Source organism: Cebus imitator, unplaced genomic scaffold (genome assembly GCF_001604975.1).
Source record: "Cebus imitator isolate Cc_AM_T3 unplaced genomic scaffold, Cebus_imitator-1.0 Scaffold79, whole genome shotgun sequence".
NCBI lineage: Eukaryota > Metazoa > Chordata > Mammalia > Primates > Cebidae > Cebus > Cebus imitator.
In genome coordinates this window covers 5268735-5288247 of record NW_016107394.1, presented here as the reverse complement: position 1 = coordinate 5288247, position 19513 = coordinate 5268735, and the positions used below count along the sequence as shown (strand labels likewise).

The following is a 19513-nucleotide window of genomic DNA, read 5'->3' as shown; positions in this document are numbered from 1 at the left end:
CTTGGATCATCTGCACATTCTTCTCCTTTCCTTCCAGTTGAAAAAAAATAAATAAATAAGAAGAGAAGGAAATTTAGCCTCAATGTCCTGGAAGGGACAGCGGCATTTGGGGATGTAAACCTGCTTCGATGATGCTGGCGGCAGATGAAGGGGTGGGGCCCAAGGGGAGGGGTTAGTGCTTGGCTCTGCACTTGGCAGATGTCAATTCAAGTGCATGTTCTGCTGCTTGCAAGATAGGGATCTTTCACAGGAGACTGTTCATGTCTGTGAGCTTCAGTTTCTTTGTCTCTGAAATAGAAACATTAATAGCACCCACCTCAGGTGTCTGAGGTTGGGTGATCTAGAAGCAAACCCTGAGACAAGGATTCGTGTGACAGTGATTCATTGGGAAGCTTCTCTGCTAAGGGAAACCTGCTGAGGGAATAGAAAACGTAGAAGCTGGAAGAGAAGGAGGAGATGCAAGAGGCTTTTTCTGGCCAAGCTCTGTAGAAGAAACTTTGGCTCTGTCTTCCAGAGGAACTCTGGTGGGGACACTGTAGATCATACCCTAGGGCTGGCCCTCCAGGGGCAAAGATGGTGGAGAATTTCTGCTTCTCCCTCCTCAGTCATTGGTAAGGGGCTGTCTTGGCCTCGCTTGTGGGCAAAGGAAGCCCAGCAGCCTGAGTGTGGCCCAGCCCCACACTGCCAGGTGCTTGAAACCCAGTGCACCCCACGCCGTGAATGTGAGTGGAGCGTGGGTGGAGTGTGGCAGTCTGCTGCAGATGATTAGTGCACAGATTATGTGAGATAAAGCATGCAAGGTGCTGATTGCCCAGGAACTGGCACCAGCAAGAGACAGCTGTTAGAAAGGGGTGTGCAGAAGGGGGAATCCCAGGCTGTGTGGTCAGCAAGGATCAGTGCCTTCTGAGAGCCACCAGGTGCTCCACTGCTCCTCAGCTCCAGGTCTTTCTCTATCAGCTCCCAGAGGCAAAATCCCACAGAGTTGCTGCCCGCATTGTTCTCCCAGATGACTTGGCTTTGGGCAATCTCTCCAACCAGTCCAGGTCCCTCCCAGCCCTAGAGGCTGGCCCTGGTGCCCTGCTGTAGTTCTTCCTCCCCAGCCCATCCACCCAGCCCAGAGGGCATCAGTGATAGGCAGGAGGTGGACAAGGCTTAAGGACAGAGGTTAGTTCAAGGCCATGGAGCCACCAAACGCCCACAGAGGAAATCGCCCTTGTGGTCGATCTCTACCTGAGTTGAATTTGGCTTTTCTTCCCTGCCCACCCATTCCATCTTTCCATAGAAGGTGCTCAGGGATAGCTTAGGGGAACTTGCATTGGTCAACACATTCCAGGAATGAATAAACAGGTTGCCCTTCCTGGCTGTACTGACTAAATCCTAAGACTCTGACTACATGACTTTCACCTTCACTGGTGATGTCCGCCTGGGTTAGCCCTCATGGCACCTGCTCTTACCCTCTCCTGTCCCCTGTGACATCACAAGAGATGTTACCCATGATCTGGCCTCCCCACTCAGGCCTCTGGGAGTCAACCTCCTCGCTCCCTCTCCAACAGAGCATGACAGGCCTGGGTGTTAGTCAACACACTGTGACCTGCTGTGTGACCTTGGCCAAGTCACCTTCTGTCTCTCAGCCTCAGGGTTTTTGTTTGTAACCAGTTTTGTTTGTGTTCCCCTAAAATCAGGAGATTGTAACATGGTGCTAATCCCTGCTTGACTCAGTGGGTACCCAGAAAGGTGAAGTGATTTGCCAGTGATTGTATAGCAAAAGGGCAGAGAGGGCCAGGACCTGCTCGCAGCCCCTCAGCCGGTTAAGTGAGCATCTTACTCTTTATTAGCTCTGCTCTGGCCCCTCCATCCCCTCTTTGATTCAGAATTTGAATTAAGCCCTCAGTGGTCAGGATGAACTGAGCCAGGCACGGAAGTGGTCAGTCACTGCTAAGAACTTACTAACTCATCTGATACCCATGTATTGAGTATCTATTGTATAGGGGGTTCTGTGCTCAGATAGGTACAGTTTTGCTTTCACCAGATTCAACATGCAATCCATTGCAAAGGCCTGGGGCACCTGCAGGCACCAAGAGTGAGGGTGCCCTTAGGGTCGTGGTCCCAGAGGAGAGAGTGGTCTAAAAAGTCTAGAGCCCCCTCACTGTCCAGGAGGCAGGCAGGGAGTGGCTAGGTTAGGGCGGTGAATGGCAGGGAAACAAGTTTGTTCACTCCTGGGTATTCACTGCTGCCTGTGGTGGGTCCAGCACTGTGCCAGGCTGGGGTTGAGGCCGGGAGACAGCTTTAATCCACCGTCAAGGCCTCCACCCCTTACGTATCCTGCCGCCTTTGTTCGCGCAATGTGCTTGGTGTGTTTGTCTACACCATTAGCTTGTGGGCCTCTCTAGCAGGGGCCCCGTCTGTCTGCTAGGCACACAGGAGAGCTCAGGAAATGTGTGTTGGTGACTGGATTTTTAGTGTCTAGACTGGCTTGGTAGTAAGAGTATGACTCCAAGAGACCCCAAACCCTCTCGATCCTTTGTTTACTATCTATAAAAATATCTACTGCAGCTGGGCATGATGGCTCATGCCTGTAATCCTAGCACTTTGGGAGGCCAAGGTGGGCAGATCACTTGAGCTCAGGAGTTCAAGACCAGCCTGAGCAACATGGCAAAACCCCGTCTCTACAAAAAAAATTACAAAAATTATCTGGGTGTGGTGGCACACACCTATAGTCCCAGCGACTCAGGGAGGCTGAAGCAGGAGAATCGTTTGAGCCTGGGAGGTGGAGGCTGCAGTGAGCGGTGATAGCGCCACTGCACTCCAGCCCGGGTGACAGAGTAAGACTCCATCTCAAATCTGCAGCGAGACGCTAAGAGGAGTAAGATAACATACATAGAAACCTTGGCCTCATACAGAGAGTATGGCCAGCCCTTGTAAATGGTGGGCAGTATTACAATAGATGGGCCCTCAGCACTGTGCCAGGCTGAGCAGGAAACACGAGGGAGATAGGGTCCAGCCCCTGTTACATCCACTGCACACTGTACAGTTTACACAGCCCTGTCCCACCCTGCTCACTGGTTCTCCCTGTCATCTCAAGACAGGGTCTGGGCAGGTGCCAGAATCCCCATTTGACATAGGAAGATGCTGACCTGACTTCCAGTAGTCAAGCCAGGAAGAGAAGCCAGGTCTCTTGGCTCTCTTGTCTCCTTCTCGCTCCTCTGCTCCCCCACCTCCAGAACTCCCTTCCTGCTCTCTGGAAGCTCTTTGTGAAAGATGCTAGGAAGGGCAGTGGGCAAGGAATGTGGAGATTTGCTGGCCCAGGTGTCAGGGTACTGAGGATACACTGTGGTGGCTTTAGCCCAAAATGGGTCACTGTGACTAGTAGGTCCAGAGGAAGGGGGCAAGAGGAGAGGGGCAGGAGGGAGACTGAGTGGGGGTGCAGAAGCGGAGGAAAACAGCTGTGGGCCACAGGTCACCCAGACCACTGCCCGGCTAGCTGGCAGGGGGCTACCAGCCTGGCATGGGAGAAGCTTCTGGGAGCTTCCAGCCTAGCCGGCTCCCTTTCCAGGGGGATGGCCTAACAAAAACAGGGGATGGAAGACCCTGGGTACCCTGGCTCCCCTGCAGCGTGGTATTGGAGCCGAAGGGACTTTAAGGAGTACAGGGTCTGTGGGAGAGGCCAGTCAAGTTGTGGTCACTGCCCTGGAGGAAATTTGAGTGCTTACTGCCTTGGAAATATGGCCTCATGCACAAGACGTAAGCATAAGGACCTTCTGTGTGGAGAGCACTTCTAAAAGGCAGACTGGGGCAGGTAGGGCTGGCTGGCAGACGAGCGGCTGCTCACAGATGTGAAGTCACCAGCATAGGTGGCCTGGGCCCTGCAATATGAGAGGTGGTAGGTGGGGAGTGGACAGGCCTCTCCCTAAATTTGGAGAACTGAGAGCAAAAATGCAAATACATACATCTTTGTCAAATATTTGAAGGTTGTAAAGCAAGCCAGCAGAGTGTTAAATAGATTTGATTTTCCCACCTTGACAAGTGTACCTTCACAATGTACATTGACATACATGTGTAAAGTTTAGTTTTATTGGAGAGTGATAAAATATCAAGAATGTCTGAATTTAATTATTGCACATTTCTGGGTATTTTGTTGTTAGGCTGATGATGTTCAGATAAGACTTACAATTCTTTTTTTCCTTTTTCTGAGACAGATTCTCACTCCATCACCCAGGATGAGTGCAGTGGCACGATCTCAGCTTACTGCAACCTCTGCTTCCCAAGTTCAGGTGATTCTCCTGCCTCAGCCTCCTGAGTAGCTGGGATTACATTGAATATATATTCAAATTAAACATATGTGTGTGTGTGTGTGTGTATATATATATAGTATTTAAAGTACATAACATTTGTTGTTGTTATTGTTGAGATGGAGTCTTACTCTGTTGCCCAGGCTGGAGTGCAGTGGCATGATCTCAGCTCACTGCAACCTCTGCCTCCTGGATTCAAGTGATTCTCCTGCCTCAGCCTCCTGAATAGCTGGGATTACAGGTGCATGCCACCACGCTCAGCTAATTTTTTGTATGTTTAGTAGAGAGACAGGGTTCGCCATGTTGGCCAGGATGGTCTCAAACTCCTGACCTCTGGCAATCTCCCCACCTCAGCCTCCCAAAAGTGCTGGAATTACAAGCATGAGCCACCACATCTAGCCATCAAATTTTATATACGTTAAATATAAATCACATTTTATTTTTAATCCTTTAGATTATTGCCATCAATAGAACACAAGTGATGAAAATCTTGCTTATAACAATATAATTAGTAATCTTGCTAAAATAAAAATAATAAAATACATCTTATGGGATAAATAAAAATGAACTGTGTCTGGGCACAGTGGCTCATGCCTGTAATCCCAGCGCTTTGGGAGGCTGAGGCAGGCAGATCACTTGAGGTCAGGAGTTGGAGATCAGCCTGGCCAACGTGGTGAAACCCCATCTCTTCTAAAAATACAAAAATTTGTTGGGCATGGTGGCAATGCCTGTAATCCCAGCTACTTGGGAAGCTGACGCAGGAAAATAACTTGAACCTGGGAGGCAGAGGTTGCAGTGAACCAAGATCTGCAGTGAACTAAGCAACTGCACTGCTTAGTTTTGCTGTCAGCCTCACCCGGGCCTGGGTGACAGAGTGAGACCCTGTCTCAAAAAAAAAAAAAAAAAGTAAACAAATGTAAATGTAAACACAGGAAAATTTATTTTATGTTTTCAAAAGTGCTTTTATTCCATAAAATTATCTATCAAAATTAAAACACTATCCATCACAGTTATTGAAGATCAGATTTTTAAATAAAGTATTTAAATAGAGATGAAATATTAATTCAATTTTTGGTGATTTTATAGAAATGAAACTATTCACAGTTTTATCATTCAATGTCCATCTACTTGCAAAGTTAAAGAATTAATACCAGACTTCACATCACATTAGTGTGAGTAATGTGAGTTGCTGAATGTTGTAAGATGTTCCTCAGCCACCACATGCATTTTTGTGAATATCACACTAATTCATGAGTACTTTTAGAACCACAAATTAGAGCAGGAAGAAATTCCAAAATAAAGGATGTGCAGCAGGACTGGAATAGAGATGCTTGCTTATGCAAGAAGCTGGTGCTGGCTGCTGTCTGGGAGGAAGGCTTTGACAAGCTAACTTGTCTCCCCTTAAATATTTTTACCCCTCGGGCCCCTGCCGCTACACCCCTCCCCGAAGCAGCATCCATCTCCACCCTCAGCAGCAACACAAACCATAGACCTTCACAGCATCTTAACAGAACCACCGTTTGTTCTTCAAGTTCAAGAAATGGAGAGGCCTGGTCTGGTAGCATGCCTGTAGTACCAGCTACTCAGGAGGCTGAGGTGGGAGGGCTGCTTGGGCCTGGGAGTTCGAGGTGGTAGTATGCCATGATCGTGCCTAGCAATAGCCACTGCACTCCAGCCTGGGCAACATGGTGAGACCCAGTCCCTACCTCAGGCCTTAAAAAAAAAAAGAAACAGAGAAGAGTTTCGCTGGGGCCTTAGTGGTGTTAGTCAGGAGCGAATGTTTAGGATTACAGGTCACATGAGTGTAACGTGACAGAGGCTCCTGTGTAGGCTAATGAATTGACTTGTGAGTGTGTGTGCGTGTGTGTGTGTGTGAGTGAGAGTGATGTGTGGGGGCCCCTTTTCCCTGTCCAAGGGTGTTTAGGGGTGGGTCTTCTTGCCAGTAAAGAGTTCTCTATCATACAATGAACAATAGACAAATAATAGATCTTATGCTGTAGCTAGAGTTTTATGTCTAGGTATCTTAATTCACTCGTTCACTTCACTCATGTGCATTTGTTCATTCATTTAAAACTCTGCATTTGCCGGGCTCTGCGGCTCACGCTTGTAATCCCATCACTTTGGAGGCCAAGGTGGGCAGATAACCTGAAGTCAGGAGTTGGAGACCAACCTAGCCAACATGGTGAAACCCCGTCTCTAGTAAAAATACAAAAGTTAGCTGGTGTGGTGCGTGCCTGTACTCTCAGCTACCTGGGAGGCTGAGACAGGAGAATCACTTGAAATAAAATAAAATAAAACCCTATATTCACTTGCTCCAATCCTTCATTTCATTTAGACTACCAGGCCATAGTAGTCTTTTAGTGCAGCCCATGATCCCATTGGTGAGGATCAAAGAGGGCACTGATGTATCTAAGACACACAGCCAGGCCATAGCAGAAAAGTGCTCAGGCCAGGCAGCAAAAAGTGGACGGCGTATGCCAAGTTTAAATGTCAGGTAAAATCTGAGTAGATGTTGCTGTGTCCCAATCAGCTTCCCTTCCTTCACCAGCTTCCCCTACCCAGCCATCTGCCCCAGGGCACTGGGGGATCTTAGCGGTGGGGGGGGTGGGGGGGTTCTGCTTGAAGAGTGGCTTCCTGTTTGGGGCCAAGCACTTCCTTCAAGTGACTCACAGGCTCCTACTGGCCCCGTGCTGGGAAGGCAAGGTGGGGGTGGAGCCAGACCCTGGCGTGTCACTCTCTGCCTGTGACCCCAGATGGCTGACCTGACACAGGGCAGTGGGCACAGGCTGGAGGTAGGAGGTGGGGAATGGCAGGAGGATGTGAGACCATTCTGCCTCACCCAGCCTGGTGGGCAGGGGCTCCAGAGAGGATGGAGTGGGAATGGGGGCAGCCCCCACATCTAGCCAACCCCACACATAGTTTCCAGGGCAGCTGTGGGCCCGGGCGAGGCTGACAGCAGAGCTGAGCCCTGGGGAGATGCCGTGGTACTTTCCTTTCTGACAGACAGTAAGGTATGGTGGAAGGAGCACTGGGACAGAGTCATGGACTTGTATGTCTCACACCAACTTTCTGGTGGTCATTTTGGTTTTCTGCCCCTCTCTGGGCCTCAGTACCCCTGTCTGTCTGATGTGGGAAGGGGTTTATGGCTGTGACATTTTGTGCAGCTTGGCGGTTTGAGCTTGAATTCTGGCTCTGCCACTTTGCTGGGTGTGTTCATCTCTCAGAACCTCCATTTTAAAATCTAAAATAATAATCACTTCAAGTATTTTACATATGGTAACTAATTTAATCCTCACATTGACCCTATGGGGTAGGTTTTATTAGTAGTAGTATTTTATACGTAAGGAGATTGGGGTACAGAGAGGTTAAGTAATTTGCCCAAGGTCACACAGTAAGAGACAAGATTCTTACTTGTGTAGTTCAACTCCAGGTCCCATGCTCTTAACTCATTCTGGGCTCGCTACTCAAATTGTGGTCCAGGGACCTGCAGCATCAGCATCACCTGGGAGCTTATCAGAAATGTAGAATCTCAGGCCTTAGCCTAGACTTACCAAGTCAGACTGCATTTTAACAAGTTCCCTAGGTTTCCAAGGTCTAAGGCCCCAGGAAATATAAATAGACGAATGGCTTCTCAAACATCAAAGTTGAAAGGAGAAGCCATTGGTCTATTTATATTTTCTCTGCCACTTAGGCCTTAGGATCATTGTAGGAGGTAGAGGAAATAAGTATGTTTTATAAACTGTAAAGTCCTGTACATTTGGGGTACTGTGAGAAACCTGGGGACTGGAGGTACAGAGGGGTAGGCCTCGGAGTGTCCCAAGTGCTGGTCTCTCAGTGGCTGTCATTTCTAAGAGGTCTCTGAGTCCAGCTCTGTCCACCCCTGGTTCACACACAGAGGTGTGTGTTTGGCTGTGTGTTTCTTGCCGGTGAGTGACTCTAGAATCCAGTTGGGTTGGGGAGAGTTGTTCTATTGGCACCAGGAGGCTCAGGTCCCAGCCCTAGCCCTGCCTCTGTGTGATGTAGGTAGGCTTCCATCCCTGCAGCCTTGGTGTCCCCTAGTAGACAAGGTGTTAGCTCCTCTGAAGCCGGCAATGCTGACCTGCAGTCTCCTCCTCACCTCTCCTGGCCCCTTTACTCCCCGTGGCCTGTCTGTACCATCTCTTCTCCCAGTTCCTGGGCGGGGAAAGGGGGTTGGGGGGGGGGTTGCCCTGCTGGCTGCAGGAGCTGGCGATGGGGGAGGTAGTGCATGAGTCAGAGCTCAGGCACGTAATTGTGGTGCCCCAGATCCCACCTCCGGGCTACCAGCCTTCCCTTAGCAGCTGCTTTAGAAGAACAGCTGGTTTGGCAGCTACTTCAGAGAAGCAGGTCCCTGGGCGGTGTGAAAGGGCCTTTGCCCCCAGGGTGGCTGGGCTTTGGATCCTGGGTCTGTGCGTCCTGGAGAGTGAAGGAGTGGTTCAGGGAACAGGTTGTCTGGGCCTGGGGCTGGTTTGTGGGCAGCATGCGTGGTGGTGGATTGCATGTGCCGGGTTTTGTGGCTGGAGATTAGATCATGTATGTCCTGCCAGCCCACCCACCAGCTTTGTGGCTTCCCCTTGGCAGGGACTTGGTGTCACCTGTCCTGTGGGTCCCACACCCAGCACAGGGAGGGAAGAGGATGGGAACTCACTAAGGGTTAAGTGGGAGGGTAGAAGGCAGGGTGGACTGATGAATGAGCTCACTGGGTTTATCTCCTTGTCCCCTCAGCCCTCCCTGTGAAGTGATATCACCACCTCCGTGGACAGGACACCCCCTGGAGCCCAGCTCACAGCCACTGGTAGCTTCTTCCAGGTAAAGAGAAAAGGAGGGAAGGAGAAAGGAATTAGAGGCAGGCTGCAGAGGGCAGATCACCGGGTTCTTACACATTGTCCACCTCTCCCATGGGGGCAGCACTCTACAGTTTATGAAAAAGGCATAAATGGGATTATCATCCCATTTTATGGACAGGAAGCAACTGAAGCTCTGAATAGAGTTGTCTCTTGCTTAGTACAGCGTTCCAGATACTTATCTGAGAGCCCCTGAGGCTGATGCCATGGTTATTCCACTTTATAGGTAAGGAAGCTGAGGCATACAGGCATTTAGAAACTTGCCCCATTAAATACATGGTACAGCTCGGTTTCAAACCCAGTCAGGTAGCCAGGCACTGTGGCATACACCTGTAGTCTCAGCTACTTGGGAGGCTGAGGCAGGAAGATCACTTGAGCCCAGGAGTTTAAGCTGCAGTGAGCTATGATTGTGCCACTACACTCCAGCCTGGGTGACAGGGTAAGACTGTGTCTCTAAACAAAAAATTTTTAAATAAATAAAAACCCAGGCAGGCTGACCTCTTCACAACCCCTATGATTTACTGCCTCTCAAGAGCCCAGCATTAAACTAAGTTTCCTTGACCTCCAATCTGAGGGTTGAATGGTCTCCCAACTCCAGAGAAGATTTGTATTTTAAAAGAGAATCCTAGAGAAAGTGATGCTTCCTTCAAAGGAATGAATGATAAATAGTGGATTTGGAGGCTTTAGTATCATGGAATTGGCATGAACTTTGGAGGAAGGCCAGCCAACACGTGGGACTTTCTTCCTCAGCATTTGAGCAAGGTCAGTTTTCATAGGTCACCAAGGGGAAACCTGGACATTTGAAGGAAGGGAGGAAAAGTTTAGGCTCCAGGTTCTTAGATGTGCCTGGAAGCAGAGATTGCTGCTCTTTGCAGAAGACTGTGAAGAGTGGCAATGTTCGTGACAATGATGAAATTGGTATCCTGTGCTAGATCTGAGGTCATCTTACACTAGATCTGGTACAGAAATGTGCAAGTGGATATCAGAGGTTTAAGAAAAATTTGTGAGAGAAAAGTACCTACTTGAGTGGTTTTTTTTTTTAGTAACTTAATTTTTTTCTGTAAATTGGGAAAAGGCTAATTATTATTCAGAGACAGAATTCAGACCCGGCTCAGAAGTGGCTCTGCATTTCTGTGGTGTAAGAGGCTCTGACTGGTTCTTTCTTTCCTTCTTTCTTGCATTTAGCCAGCTTTTTGACTGACAACTAAATAGGTACCTCCTTGGTGCCCAGCCCAATGCAGGGGACATAGGTCCCCTATACAGTGACTCTTCTAGCAAGGACAGGGTCTGGCTTATCTTGTGTCCCCATCACCAGGTATGGGGTGCAGACACTATAGGTCTTCAGAAAAGCTTGGCCAAGTGGATCAGAATTCTGAACCTGGAGAAGCTCTCAGTCTGGCAGGAGAGGCAGCCACGGAAGCAGATAATTACAGCACACTGAGGCCTGTGATCATTCTCAGGAGCGCTGCCAGATGATGTGAGCACAAAGGGAGGAGGCAGTGGGCTTTTGTTGGGGGGAATTAGCCCAAGCTTTGCACAGGGTCTGTTTGTTAAGATGCATGGGATTTGGATTGGGATTTGGGGAGGGCTTTCCTGGCGGAGGGCCCAACCTGAGCGAAAGGCCTGGAGGTGGGAAAGCTGGGTAGGTGGTGTCCTTGGAGCACAGTGGTGCAAGGAGGGGCAGGGGAGGACAGAGACAAGATTGCTCTGTACAAGCCTATCCCATACTCACATTCCTCCTCCTCCTCCTCCCTCCTTCATTTACTCGGTGTGCTCCATTCTCCCACTCCTCCATCCCTGGGACTGAGGAAGGGCCATCAGAAAAAGCCCGCGTTGCCCCTGGTGTTGAATCCCTGGGCTCCTGGAAGGGACTTGCACAAGTCAAACTGAGGGTGGGGGATGCTGGAAGTCTCCACTACCGTCGAGTAGTAGTCCTGGGGCCCTTCGCTGGCTCTGCCTGTTCCCAGATAACCTGTCAGTGTCAGTCGGGGAGAAGGGGATGGGGTGGGATCTCTTCTTAGGATGGCTTTCCTGCAGTCCTGATGGCTTGGTGAGAATCACTCAGCCCTCCAGGGAGAGAGGGGCCTGTCACTAGGAGTATGCAAGCCTAGGGAAGCCATTGGCCGGTCTGGAGAGGTTGGAGAACCAGGAGTAAGAGCGGCACAGGGGATTTCTGAATGGAAGGGGTGGCTGGATGGAATGCCTCCAGGACTTTGGTGCTGATGTTTTGTGACTTAGCAGTCTGAAATCCAGGGGTAGTTTGAAGATGTTAGTTGAATTGTTCAATGAGGATTCCATGACACTGTGAGTCTTGGGTGAAGTGATTCTAGAGCTCCAATTTGGGGCATTTACAGCCTGAGATTTTGAGCTATGAGATGCTAAGCTCTGCGCTCTGGACATGGCCAGGTCACTTTTGGTGACTACTCAGCTCAAGCTCATAGCCCTGACCTGGGAAAGAGAAATCCTTTGTGTGCCAAGAGAGCTGAAGGCCCCCAGGCAGGCTCCTGAGCTGGAGAAGAACTAATCTACCTTCGTTCCTGGGCACTGCCAGCCTCCTCCCAAGAGGAATGGCAATCAGAGGTCTCTTGGGACGGAAGTGTTGGGTAAACAGCATGCCCTGGTACCATCGTGGAAAGAGATTAATACTGACCCTAATTATGCCATGATTGATTCTTTGAGGCTCCGGCTGAGCCCCAGCCTTGGCCACGGAGTAACGTTTCCCGAGAATGAGCAGGCCTATAGGGCCTGTGTGCCACAGGCCCCACCTGGTCTTCCCCTTAAGGCCTCTCACCTGCCTCCTTCCAGGCACCTCGCCGAGCCTCTCCTCACTGGCAGCTGCCTCTGTAACTTAGACTTCCTTCCTGCCCCTAGGTTTGGTTACCTCCTCTGCAGATTCCGTTAGAATCTAGTGCTTTCTCTGAGGTACAGAGAGGTGGACTTCCCCAAGGCTGCACCGTGAGATGGTGGCAGCCATGATCTCTCCATTCAAGCTATCGAATGAGACTATGCAATGGAAAATAGACTGAATTGTGAGCACCCTGGAAAAGCAACCTGCAGGAGGCTGGGGCTGGAGAGCAGTAGCAGGGCCGGGGATGGGTGGGTTCCACATTTCACTGGCCGGGCTTTTTTCAGAATCTTTTCTGTCTCTCCCATCTCCAGCCCTCACCCTGGGGCCAGAGATTCCTTTTGTAGGTTTGGGTTTGGTTGTTTTGTTTTGGGAAACTGTCCAGTGGGTGAGCTGTGTGGGGTGCCTCTACCCTGGGAGAAGACCCAGTCACTGCCCTCCCTGGCACCCAGGCTTCCGTTGTGCTGTCTCCTTACCTAAAATACCCTTCCTTCTCCCCTTTGTGCTGCAAATCTTTCCTCATTTCTGAATTCTGTGTGGATCCCACCCTTTCCCGGAAGCCCCTACACTATAGTCAGGAAACACAGAGTTGTGGGATCCGTAAGGGACTGTGACAAGTCAGGAAGGGCTTCCTAGAGGAGGGGCTACCTGAGCTGATATGAGCAGGAGTTTGCAAGGCACTGAGGATAGGTGGAGGGGCTCCAGGCCTAAGGTGGTTTCACAGGCACACCTGGGTCGGGAGCAGGGATGGATGAAGCAGTGAGGAAGGACCACAGAAAGACCTGGTCCTTCTCCAAGGCCGTGATCCCAGAGCGCTATGGAAACAAGTTACCACGGCCCTGCACCTTTCATGCCTGGGGTTTTACCGTAAGGGAAGTTTGGGGTCATCACTGTTTGTGAGTCATCCAGGCTACAATGCACCTACACCTTGACCCCTGTCAAAAATGGTGGACACCTGGGCAAGGCCAGAGCTCAGGCCTGGCGCTCAGGTTGACCAGGCACCTAACCTTGTTATAGGCCTTCCTGCCACTTTCATCCAAGTTTTGAACTGCGTCCCAGGAGGGTGACCGTCAGGATGCCCAGTGATTAGCCGTGGGAGTGGAGGGGGCTTTTCCGCAGTCAGACCAGGGAGGGATCAGGGATTGGCGTTCCCTTTTCCTTGAGCAGTCCCCTCTCTACTTTGCTACTAGGGGTGAGGAGAGAGCGAGTAGCTAAAGGGTTTTAGAAATTGAGTGGTAGAAAGGCCCTTGGAGATCAGCTGAGGGCGTTCAAACCCTCCCATGATACAGATGGGGAAACTGAGGCCAGAGGCTTGGGGCAGTCACTCAGATCTCTGGTGTTTGAGCTCAGCCTCAGACCATCATCCGAGGGCTGGGCTGGGGTTGAGGCCCAGCAAGGGCAGCCATGGCCAAGGAGAAGGGGGTTATCTCTCCATCTGCGTGCTTGCCCCCTTCCCCAGGGCCCTAGCATGCTACCAAAGGCCGGCCTCCCATCCCCACCAGCCCTGGCACTGTTTGGTGGGGGAGGGGGGGGGTCCTTTCCTCCCTAATGTTCCTAGACTCATTCTGTGCCTATGCTTTCCTGATACCAACCAAAATATTGAGCTTGGCCCTTTGAGGTACAATTTGCAGTTATACGGATGCTGCAGCTGGCGTTGACATGGAAGGTGATAGAAACCTGAATAGGCCTGCCCTGTGGGGCTGCAGCCGTGGAGAGCCTGGACTTTTGAGTTAGCAACTCTGGGTTCAAATCCTCCCTCCTCCATGCTTAGCTGTTTGACCTTGGGCGAATTACCTAACCTGTTGGGGTGTGTGTGTGTGTGTGTGTGTGTGTGTGTGTGTGTGTGTGTGTATTTAATACACTTTTTCAAAAGCAGTTTTAGGTTTACAGTAAAGTTGATTGGAAAGTACAGAGAGTTTCCATATACCTTCCTCCCCCTTTCCCCTCCCCACAGTCTGGCGTATTCTTTACGTCTTATGTTAATATGGTACGTTTATTACAACTGATGAACTAATGTTGGTTAATTATGATTGACTGAAGTCCACAGTTCATGCTGCAGTTCGCTCCATGGGGTTTGACACGTGTCCATTATTACTGTGTCATACAGAAGAGCTTCACTGCCCTCAAAATTCCTCAAGCTCCACTTATTTGTCCCTTCCCCCTGAGTCCCTGACAGCCACTGATCTCTTTACTGCCTCCATAGTTTTGCCTGTTCTAGAATGTCACTTAGTTGGTATTATACAGTATGCAGCTTTCCAGATTGGCTTCTTTCACTTAGCAATATGCTTTCAAGGTCTTTCTGTTGCTTTTTGTGGCTGGGTAGCTGACTTCTTTTTACTGCCAAGTAATATTCCTCATTGTGTGTGATGCACTGCGGTTGGTTTACCCAATTCACTCAGGCCCATGTTTGCAATCTGTTAAGACCTCTGGCCACTGCTCAGGAAGGTTGTCAAGGGGAGGTGATGCCTATGTATACTTGGCATGGTAGCCAGCAACGAACTGGAGTGCCCGCATCACCCAGCAGCAAGTGCTGGCACAACAAACAGTAACCACTGTGGCTAGTAGTATTTACACTGTACCTATGTTAGCTCAGCCAGTTCTTTTTATTATTACTATTAATTATTTTAGAGATGGAGGTCTTACCATGTTACCCAGGCTGGTCTTGAGCTCCTGGCCTCAAGTGAACTTCCTGCCTCGGCCTCCTCAAAGTGCTGGGATTACAGGCATGAGCCATGGCACCTGACCTCAGCCAGTTCTTGAACACATTTACTGAGTGCTTAAAACCTGTTAAAAGCTGGCAACACAGTGAATATCCTGGTACCAATCAAGGCTTGGGATTGCAAATAACAGAAACAATTCAGGTTAATTTGGCAGAAGAGTTCCTTGGAAGGAACTAGAGTCGTTTCCAGAATCTGAGGGGTCTGTAGAACCATGCCTGGGTAGGAGTGGAGGGGCCCAGGTACAGCTAAGGTTTCCAGGCTGTTGTCTCCTCTGGTGCAGCTGCCACTGGCCTCACAGCACCTCACAACTAGTGCAGATGTTCATGTGACTTCCAGACCGGGGCACTTAAACAGAAAAACAGTTTTATTGGGATAAAGTTCACATACCATACAATTCACCTATTTAGAGTGTGCAATTCAGTGGTTTTCAGTATATTTTCAAGGTTGGGCAACCATCACCATTATCTAATTCCAGGACATTTTCTTTCTTTTGGGGGGGCTGCGGGGACAGGGTCTCACTCTGTCACCCAGGCTGGAATGCAGTGGCACCATCTCAGCTCACCACAACCTCTACCTCCTGGGTTCAAGCAATTCTCCTGCCTCAGCCTGCCAAGTAGCTGGGATTACAGGTGCAGGCCATTACCCCCTGGCTAATTTTTGTATTTTTAGTAGAGATGGGGTTTCACCATGTTGGCCAGGCTGCTCTCGAACTCCTGACCTCAAGTGATTCACCAGCCTCAGCTTTCCCAAAGTGCTGGGATTACAGACATGAGCCATCACGCCCAGCCAGGGTCATTTTCATCAGCCTAAAAAGAAACTCCACACCTTTTAGCAGTCACTCTCCCTTTCCCCCCACCAGTCCTCGCAGCCCCTGGCATTCACTGAGCTACTTTCTGTCTCAATATTTGCCTTTTCTGGTCATTTCTTATACATGGAATCATATAATATATGGCCTTTTGTGAACTTACCATGACATCTTCAAGATTCTTGTCGTCGTATGCCTCAGTGTTTTACTCCTTTTTATTGCAGATCTGGGCACTTCCATGTGTTACCCCATCTAGTCCTCATTCCCCAGATGGGTAAAGTAATGCTCAGGGAGAGGTCCAGGGTCACATAGCAAGTCAGTTGAGGGTGACCAGGCTAGAATCCAGGGACTCCATGATCACAAAAGGGGCTGGGAGCAGTGCAGTGCAGTGGTGGGTGGGGGGGGGGTACACAGTGTGGGCCTGGCAGTTATGGGAGGGAGAAAGGGTAGGGAAGCGGGCAGGTACGTCCTGGGATGTGAGGCTGACACAGGACCCCAGAGATGCACGCCCATCCCCAGCATCCTGCCTCCACTTCATAGTGGGCATTTACGCCATCTCAGGCATGGACTCTTGCAAGGCTTTTCCCTGTGCAAGCAGGAGGCTGTGCAAGTTCAGGGGAGGGGTCAGGAATCCCGACAGAAAACAGGACTTTGGGTTGGGGAGGGGCCTTGGACATCAGGCTCAGAGGTGAGAGTGTTTTCTTGTCCCAGAGCCAGCAGTGGCTCTTGGCAGGGAATTTCTTGGGAACTTGGCTGGTATCAGCAGTCCTGGGAGGTGGCTTGGAGAAATCGATTGGACCTGTGTAATGCCATTAGCCCTGGCAGGAAGGGGAGGAGATGTGATGGACGGGTGGGGGATGGCGGGGAGAGTCCCGTCTCCGAGCTTGTCCCAGCTGCCAAGTGTGGTGTGAGTAGCACACCTCTGTTAGCAGAACTTCTGGACACTTCTCTGGAGTATGGTCCAGGAAGTCCCTTGTGCTTCCTCCTCTGCTGCCCTGTGCTGCTCCCTGGGGACATGGGGTTAACGCAGGCCATCCTGGTGGGGGGAGGCAGGCGTGTCCACAGTGCTCTCACAGTGTGCCCAGGTAAGAGGGAGGGACATGCCAGGGATATGGGAGGCTGAGGAGACCTCTAACCAAACTGGGGCTCTGTGGAGGAGGGAACCTCTGAGACTTGAAGGATCAGGAGGTGTTCTCCAGGCGAAGGGAGACCAGGCTGGAAGAGCAGTAGGGTCAGATCCTGGCCATTGCCTGTTAAGAATTTCAGTCCAGCTGCAGGTAAGAGCTTGGATTGGAGGGATAGGGCTGACAGCAAGGAGTCTGGAGGAGTCCCCCAGCCAGAGGAGATGAGGCCTGGAACGGGAAGTGGCTGAGGGGATGGTGAGAAAGGGGACTTGAGGGATATTAGAAGCAGGTTGGGGGTGATAGGAGGGCAGTGTGGCTGAACTGGGTCTGCAGGGCCTGGGTGACTCCCCTGGAGACGTCCAGGAGCTGCGGGCTACCTCGATCAGAGGCAGAGCCTGGCCTTGGCAGCATCTGGTAACTGAAGCTATGGGAGTGGACAAGATGGCCCTGGCCAGGAGAGCACACAGAAGAAAGAGAAGAGGTTTGCCTCCCAGAGAATCCCCTACAGTTATAAACAGGAGGAAATGCACCTAGGGGAAGAGGAGACTCTGAGAGCCAGAATCAGCGAAGTCCTGGGCCGAGGCATGATGCACAAACTTCTAGTTCCCTCTTTCCCAGGTTTGAGGTGGAATTTCCATTCCTGGGTGGGTTAATACACAATCGTGGGGACAGGGGAGGAGCAGACAGATGACATGCGGGAATGAGTCCCAGTGGCAGGGGAGTCTCAGGAAAAGAGTGCGAAGGAAGGGCAACCTGGGGCAGGCTCCCACGTGCAGGATGTCCACCTGCTATACCTCAGCATTGCAGTACCTCCTGGCACCTTTCCCCTTCCCTGCCCCCAATTGTGCATCCTATAGAGAAGTCAAGGCAGAAGCTGTTACCCGATTTTACAGATTCAGAAACCAAGGCTCAGGGAAGAGCCTGAGGGGCCCCAGCCACAGAGCACATCAGTGCCAGGCGAGGCAGCACAAACCTGGGCTTCTTTCCACATTGCACCTAGCTCCTCCGTTCCTGGGGAGGCAAGGGCAGATGTGGGGGCTGACATGACAGTAGAGACTCCAGTCTGGGGAGTGCACAGGGTGAGATCTGGCTCCCCTGGCTATGGACCCTGGCCTCCCACCCATGCGGGAAGGCTGTGAATGTGGAAGTGCCTATGTGGGCACACAATGCTCCCCACATCTTCTGGAGTATAGTAAAGCTGAGAGCACCCCACACCAGCCCCCACCCATGGCCTCCCCAGCCCCATGGGAGCCAAGCTGTGTCCATACCCCAGCCTCTCCCCCAGGCCCTGGCTCAGGGAAGCCCCAGCAGCTATACCTTGGTCCACATGCCTCCCCAGGGCTCCCCCGGACGGAGGCTGCACCAGACAGTTCCCAGCACTCAAGAGACTTCGGGTCATTCAGTATTCCGAGCAAGCCCCTAATGCATCTTCCCCTCAGACTGGAGGCTGTAATCTCTGCACTGAGGTGAGGTCAGCATTGGGTAGTGGTATTGGAGGGAAAGGCAGAGGCCCTGAGTGAGGCCTAGTGGTGGAAGTAGTGAGTGAGCCTGAAGCTCAGCAAGCTCCTATGGTGCAGTGCAGCCGCTGGGCCTTTGGGGAGTGGCAGCATCTTAGGAGTTCATCTTACAGGCCTCGGCTCAGTGCTGACCCCGGGAAGCATACTTGGCACCTGCACCGTGGTCAGTGCCCACAGGCTCCCTTTCCTCCCTCCATCATACACTGCACTTATCATAAGGCTCATGAGCCATTAGAGCATGGTGACTGCAGGAGTCTGCAAACTTTCCCTCTAAAGGGCCAGACAGTCAGTATTTTAGGCTTTGCAAGCCATATGGTCTCCGTGGCAACTACTCAAGACTGCAGTTACAACAGTTAAAACAGCCGTAGACAATACATAAATGAATGAGCCTGGCTGTGTCCAATGAAACTTTATTTATGGACACTGAAATTTGACTTTCAAATAGTTTTCATGTGTCACAAGATATTTTTGTTTTGACTCTTTTCACCACCATTTAAAAACATAAAGTCTATTCTTAGCTTTCAGGCTGTGCAAAAATAGGCAGCAGATCGGATTTGGCAGGCCCGTGGGTTAGAGCAGGGCCCCTGGAGCCAGCCTGCCTGGGTGTGAATCCTGGCTCTTCTGGGTGACCTTTGGTAAGTGGCTCAACCTTTCTATGCTTCAGGGTTATCATCTGTAAAATGGGAATGATGATGATGATACTCTGGGGATATAACATAGTGCAGTCACGTTGGAAAACAGTTTGGCAGTTCCTCAAAAGGTTAAACATGAAAATTACCATATGATCTAGGTGTGGTGGCACACAGCTGTAGTCCCTGCAACTCAGGAGGATCGCTTGAGCCTGGGAGTCTGAGGTTACGGTGAGCTACGATTGCACTACTGCACACAAAGCTTGGACAACAGAGCAAGATCTTATCTCAAAAAAAAAAAAAAGTTACCGTATGACACAGCATTTCTTTTTTTTTTTTTTTTTTTTTGAGATGCAGTCTTACTCTGTCGCCTTGGCTGGAGCACAGTGGTGCGATCTTCACAACCTCTGCCTCCCAGGTTCAAGCGATTTTCCTGACTCAGCCCTCCAAGTAGCTGGGATTACAGGTGCACACTACCAAGCCCAGCTATTTTTTGTATTTTTAGTAGAGATGGGTTTTCACCATGTTGGCCAGGCTGGTCTCGAACTCCTGACCTCAAGTGATCCACCCGCCTTGGCCTCCCAAAGTGCTGTGTCCCAGCAATTTGATCCCAAAGTGTGTACCCAAAAGAAATGAAAACATACGTTCACACAAAAAAACTCATTCACAGAAGCATGATGTATAACAACCCAAAAGCGATAACAACCCATATGTCCATCAGC

At 50.6% G+C, this 19513-nt stretch overlaps 1 protein-coding gene across 6 annotated transcripts in view; it reads left to right on the top strand.

Annotated features, from left to right (window-relative positions):
* Positions 1 to 19513, top strand: part of GDPD5 (glycerophosphodiester phosphodiesterase domain containing 5) — a 90741-nt gene that overhangs the window by 26751 nt on the left and 44477 nt on the right. For 5 of the 6 annotated variants that reach the window (XR_001826590.2, XM_017533015.2, XM_017533011.2 and 2 more), the window contains exon 2: positions 9033 to 9116. The gene's annotated coding sequence lies outside the window, so the exon portion shown is untranslated. Of the gene's footprint in view, positions 1 to 9032; positions 9117 to 10492; positions 10629 to 19513 lie in introns of those variants that run through there. The other variant, XM_017533012.2, reaches the window with a different exon arrangement.